We start from the raw sequence: 6,808 nt of genomic DNA on the forward strand, positions 1-6,808 counted from the left end.
ACAAACTTTTAAATGGAGGATGCTTTAAAAAAAAGCAGAGGGGGGTTTTTTTTTTTTTTTTTTTTTAATTCTTGAGACATGATGAGAAATATTCTGCCTGAAAGAATGCATGACAGTTTCTATGTCTATGTACATACATGTATGTGTGCGTGTGTGTATATAAAAAATGCCACTGAATATATTTTCCTTTTTGAAATTGTGCAAGGTAATGTAGAGAAACAGGTGACATTTCAATAGGATTTAATTATCTCTGTTCTCTGCATATATATTTCTAGAACTGTTGCCTTCTGAACATTTCTAAAATGCAAAATTTGGTATAAAGTACACATGAAGAATGGGGATGAACCGCTTCATGAAGTAAACTATGTCACGAAACATGTGGCTTGGAGCATTTAATGATAGGTCACCACGTTTCAAGGCAGTCAGTAAAATTTCAAAGAATTAGGAAGGTCAACATTAGCTTGCCAGTTGTTTCTTTAGCTTAACTATTTCTCTAACCCGATTTTTATGCAAAAATTATTTTCTAAGATTGGTTTCACATATGAATTCGTAGGAGGCCTAGAGAGGTTGAGAAGGAGATTATATAACTTTAGTAATCTATAAAACTGTTTTGTATGTATATGAAAAAAGAATAGACTAGCTAACCTATATAGAATTACAAGTTAGGCTGAGAACTTCCATAGGGTACAATCAACCATAAACTTCAAATAATTCCTGTGGCCTTGCCATTACTTTTTTCTACATGAAAAAGGCCTTCTTGGAAAATGACAGAGGTACATATAAACAAAACAATCAGTAATTTAAAAGAAGAAAAAAGTACTCTACTATGGTTACACCCTCTAGAAGAGTTCTTCAGTATTTTACTTATTTATTTTTGCGAACCTAAATAAAAGACAAAGAAAATCAGGCTGCTTACTAAAAAGGGGAACTTCATTATGGCAGGCTTCTGTTCACTGTGAGTTTGGCATACGCAGACAGAGGAAGGCACAGCGGTTTGAGACCCAAGGAGAGAAGAATTTCTTCTGGACAGATGCAAAAGATCACTCTCTCATCAGCTCTCTGTTCTCTCATTTAGACACAAGTTTCCTTGACTGACACTCACCTCCCTCTCTGTCACCCTCTTCCCTCCCTCACTCTTTCGGGCCCTCTCCCTCCCTTCCTCCCTCCCTCCTGCAAATCCCTCCCAGTAACACAGAAGAGTCTTGACAGAATGGCAGGAAACGCGCACAGACTGGTCAGGGAAGGATGTGATGTCAGCGACCACGAACAATAAAAGGTGTAAAGGTGCTTCCTTCCCTAAACTGTTCCAGAAGTGTAAAATGGGAACCAAAACTCTCCACTTCCTTCTCTGGGCAGAACCTTCTGAGTGTGCTCTGCTGTGCCCCCACCCCCAGCACACACACACACACACACACACACACACACACACACACACACACACACACACACACACACACACACACACACACACACACACACACACACACACACACACACACACACACACACACACACACACACACACACACACACACACACACACACACACACACAGAGCGCCTTGGGGAGGTTCAGATGAGGGACGAGGGAAATCCAGACCCCTGAGACTTTATCTTTAATTTCTCTCTTGAAAACACCTAAGAAAAACCCATTTCGGCTCTAGGTTAGTGTTTTAAGAAAGAAAAATAAGAAAACAAATATAAGTTTACTTGGGTGAAGCAGCTGATCTATCTCCTTCGCCGTTCATCACATCTTACAAACAGCATCCTGACACTGTTAATGTGGCCATACAATCCAAACTTACCCTTCTCATCAAGTGATCCATTCTATATAAGCATAAAGAGCCCAGTGGATAAATGATAACTTCTGGTTAAAAAAACAGAATCACAAAAACTGTCAAAAATCAATGTTTGTTGGTAAGCTACACTGATTTTGGATTGCCCCCGTGTTTTATGGAAAGGAACACTGGGAAGCAGGTTGTTATGTTACTGAGGCTCTCGAGAGTCTTTAAAAAAAATTCAAACAAGGAACTAAACTAAAAGACTTTTGTCTATAGTGAAACTATTTTAATTTCATCACTATTAGGCTCTTTCTAACGTGGAAATGGCAGTCTACCATAAGGGTTCTGTAGGAAGAAAACCACATATCAAGTGGATCTGAGTCATCATTAGATTTCAATCATCTTCCCACAACACTTTGATTTAGAAATTAAACATAACCTTCAGTTATGTGTTTTGATCTCAGAGTGAGACTGCCATGCCACATTAAAAGATGTGGGAAGAAATTAATTCTCTCTGCTAAACTTATCTTTGCAAAGCATGTATTTTGCTACAGTAAGTACAATGCCGTTACTTAAATAAAAACAGCCTACGAGGAAGGATAAAGTGTTAAAATCTGTGATGCCAATTTACAAAGGAAGAATTCTGGTTTTCTTTTATTCATATGAGCAAATAAGTTTCCATTGACTTCCATTTTCACTAACACTGCTTCCTCATCAAATGTTGTGTAAAAACTTGAGGCTGAAAACTACGTATACTCGATCACAGGACAAGAAATAATACTATTAAATAAAAATAAAAACTGGATACTTAGGGGCACAAATGATCATAAGCACAGTTGCTACAAACCTAGTATTACTAATTCAAACAATTAAATGATTCATTATCCTGTTAAGGGGAACATTTTGCTCATTACATTGCATCTAGATACATTTAACTTTCTAGTTCATGATTTATTTGAAAGACATACGGGGCATGCAATTATATTTCAGTTAAAAGGAACAAGCAGAACTACTGTGCTCCCCCCCCTCCGAGCTGTTCAGCACTTCAAAAGATCTAACCAAATTATTCTCCTCGTTGGTGCTCAATGTGATTGATGTCTTGTGAGTTAAAGAATATTTCCTGGATCCTGAAAGTCACTTCTTCTCTAAGCTTCCCATATAGCCTATAGGATGGCATACGACCCTAGTAATGACTGCAAACTGAGTTTATTTTAAAGTCACAAAGTCAAGACTCATCCTCCCAAGTGCAACAAAAGAACAGACAATTTCTTCCCACTGGATAAATACCACTATGCTAAACACACTAAATAACCATTTCCCCCATTTATTCAAACTTACTATCATTAGGATGAATTTTGCGTCATCTTCATGTCTCAGTAACATAATGTCACACATACAAATAATAAATAATGTCGCCTCTCTTTTCCAGCCCCTCACATCTGTCATTCTGCTTTCTACCACAGGACCTTTGCATATGTAGCTCGTTCTTCCCGAAAAGTTGTTTTTGGTGCCTCCTTAACCTCTCCTCCTCTGTCTTGTCACAGTTCCAGTGTTACGTACTCAGAAGCATTCCACGACAACCCGATCATATTAAATCCCTAACTAAGGTCTCACAGCACCAAGTCCCTCCCCCTGGTAGTGCTTGCCAAACTTGTACGTCTGCTTAACTTCCTCAGAATCTGCCAGCCAGGTCTGCTGTTTCTCTCTGAATTTTCAGTATCTATCCTGGTGTCAGACTTACAGTAGGCGCTCATAACTATTAGTTGATTAACTTAATTAATCGATGAAGCTTTGTATCTCTCGGCTTTTTAAAAATTTATTTATTGGGTTGTTGGTAAAGTCATGATGCATTTTTGCCTAGAAGAACACAGAAATACATGTTATAACTTTTCTCGCAACCTAATATTTTACATTTTTTTTTGGCCAAAGGTTGTATGTGCTTACAGGAGACAGAGAGAAAGAAGGTGAGAGATCACCTCTCCTGGCGATAGAGGGCATGGCCACAACTCAGTTCTCCTCTCGGGATTCTGGGCACACACGCACACGACTACACCGTGTTTCTCAGACCATCAGGTTTGGGATATGAACCACAGAGTTGGCCATGTGGGATCCAGTGCCTTAACTTCCACGGCTGCTGGCCCGGTTCACTTCCTACTTTTAAAGACCACCTACTAAGAGCATTTGCCTATTTTTTGCTTATTAAAAAGCGTATTGATAGCCTCACTTCATCTTTCACAATACTGACACAACGTCTCCTATGTGGAATAAGAATACTTTCTACTGCAAAACAGAAGTTCAGCGGATTTTGGAGTCAGGAAGCTCCAGATTTGAACTTTAGAGTGGTATTAAAGAGACAGGTGACTACAGACAGATCATTGAAACCCCTGAAATTCCTGGTTCTTTGGCCTACCAAAACTTGGGAAGATACTCTTTTCTTTGCAGGATGGTTGTACTTATTAAAGGTGGGTCCATACATGAAGTACTGGGTACACAGGAGTACGGAGAACATGGGCAGAAAGGCTCTCAGGTGAAATCTGGCTCTCATTCTTCCACATTCCACGAAGACCTCACTTTATCAGGCTAATGCTAAGCAACTTCTAAGAGAGCATGTGTTATCCATCCTAGAACAATAATCATTATATGAAGAAAAAAATGTATCGTGCTATAAAAATTAAGAAGTTTCTCTTAAGTACCAGCCACGGAAGAGCTTCAGGCTGCAAAAGTAGAAATAACTAGGGAAATATATCAATTTTCCCAATGACCACGGCTGCTGAAAACTCAAAGTTAATGCTTCTAGTCCTACTTTAATATCTTTCCCCAAGGACAAAAGGAGATGAAATGTATGTCAGAAATATAATAAGGCTAAGAAGGAACTCGTTTTGAAAACCCTTGCAATTAATTTAATAAGTGGGCCTAACCTGCCATTATCACTGACATAAATCATTTAATGTACACAGTTCCGGAATTCAGGAGACACATACCTTTAAACAACCGTGTTGCATATAAACAATGTAATAAACAGGAGGGAAGCACAGCTTCCCTGTTATCGTTACCCATGGTATATTTTGTCTTGGATATTTTTTCACACTGCAGCTAAAACAGCACTTGCCAGTCCCCATGCCAAAATAAACTCCAAGTGGTCTAAACATGTCAAAAACCCCGTGCTATTCAACCACATCACAGTTTTCAGTCTTTCCACATCATATTAACTAATTAACTCAAGGTTCTATCATGTCTTTGCTTTTCTAATTTTTCACAACAGTGCAGCCACCACGTTTTCTTTCAAAGGCCACTTAGTGACGTGGCGGGGCTTACCACAAAGGTGGAGGCTGCACTGTCTTCACCACAAAGCAAGAGCTACTATCTAGCATCCCAGAGCGTGCTCTGCTCCCAGCTGTACCCTCTCCATGAGCACATGCAGCTGGATGTTCGGTGGCTGGTACTGAACAAAGCAAGTGAAGCACTATACAACACCAAGATCGATGAGGCAAAACTGCCAGGCTGCACGGCAAGCTGGGCTTGAAGTGGGAGAGGCTGCAATGATACATTTTCATGTTATTACGACAAAAATCTGAAACCCCAGGCAACTCATGATCCTGCTAGAGAAAAAGGATGTCCATTATGTTTGTAATCTTTAATAGAGCATATTTCATTATTAGAATGAAAATGCTCTCCCATTTTCTTCTCAGATGTCTGTATGTGTTGGACATTTTTCAGCCTTACTGAAACACCTGTGTGTGTGTGAGTGCCTGCATGCACACACGCACAACACGAGGGGAAAAAACACATTTTAGGTTTTTGAAATGTGTAGAGAAAACAAGATGAGTACTTTTCAGCACCTTTTAAGGCACCTGGGAAGGCCTGAAGATAATCACCAGAAAATATATCCAATATTGTCAATATTGTGATAGAAATGATTAGGAGGACATACTAAGTAGAGGCTTTGTTTTACTCTGTATTGAAATATGTTAAATGATTAAAAATTATGTTCTTGAAAATAATTTGTTTTATCATTAATTATTGGGTTGCTGGAAAAGTCACGATGTATTTTTCTGTTTTTCTATGCAAACATGTATCATGACTTTTCCGACAACCCAATACTTTCCCAATTTATTTAACATTTAAAGACAACTTCGAAATAAAAAGAAATACTATTGCCCTCCTGCCAATGTTTTTGTTGCACATTAAGAAGAAAATGCTTGACACATCACGTACTATTTCAGTTAAATGTCAATTATTTTTATCTCGAGCTAAACTTTAGGCATTTAGAAAGTTCACGTAAAAACCTTACATGCGAACATACATGATGTTCATAATGCCAAAATGATCTTTCTTGAAATACAGATGAAATTGCCATTATATGTAGTTTCACATAGAACCCAGTGATTCATCAATTTTTCTATTTCTCATCATCTCTTTTACAGCATCCTAATCAACCTAATTAAGGCTTTGTTCATCTGAAACCTCCGATGACAATTTGTTTAACTCTATCCCACTGTGGTCTTCTTAGAAGGAGAATTAAATCTGATCTTCTGACAGCAATCATTAAATGATCCCAACTGGCCCCAATTAAGCCACATGGCTCACGGGCTTCCATAGAGCCAAGTGCCAAGTTCTCTGTTTCATTTACACATCGTTCTTTACCTTGGTTTATTTTCTTAAAGCCAATTAAGCGTGTGTCTTATCAAGTGGAACTAAATTTCCTTGTGTACACTAGCTCAAGACACGGTGCATCAATTGACTCTGCAGTCACGCCGATGTAGCACGCAGGACTTCAGGAGCCATTCTGTCCAGCGGCAGCGGCATTTCTGAGAAAATTCTTTACATTTACTTACTCAGGCTGAAATCGACCCACACGGACATCCTCAAAACGATGCACGTGTTTAAACATTACTAACAGAAGTCAGTAATCATGTTTTATTTGGCTTGTTCATATGATCTTTTAATAGAGGAGTACCTGCATTTAGAAGTTGGGTTTACTATTCCTTTTTAAAAAAAAAAAAAAAAAAAAAAAAAAAAATAATCTTT

The 6,808-nt window shown here is 38.6% G+C and overlaps 1 protein-coding gene across 8 annotated transcripts in view; it reads right to left on the minus strand.

The window, feature by feature from the left end:
- Positions 1-6,808, minus strand: part of MEF2C (myocyte enhancer factor 2C) — a 183,404-nt gene that overhangs the window by 122,616 nt on the left and 53,980 nt on the right. Inside the window, exon 1 of one of the 8 annotated variants that reach the window (XM_006167811.3) lies at positions 917-1,132. The exons of the other annotated variants lie outside the window; for them this stretch is intronic. The gene's annotated coding sequence lies outside the window, so the exon portion shown is untranslated. Of the gene's footprint in view, positions 1-916; positions 1,133-6,808 lie in introns of those variants that run through there. 8 annotated transcript variants of the gene reach the window in all.

The sequence above is a fragment of the Tupaia chinensis genome, unplaced genomic scaffold (assembly GCF_000334495.1).
Source record: "Tupaia chinensis unplaced genomic scaffold, TupChi_1.0 Scaffold145147_1, whole genome shotgun sequence".
Lineage (NCBI taxonomy): Eukaryota > Metazoa > Chordata > Mammalia > Scandentia > Tupaiidae > Tupaia > Tupaia belangeri.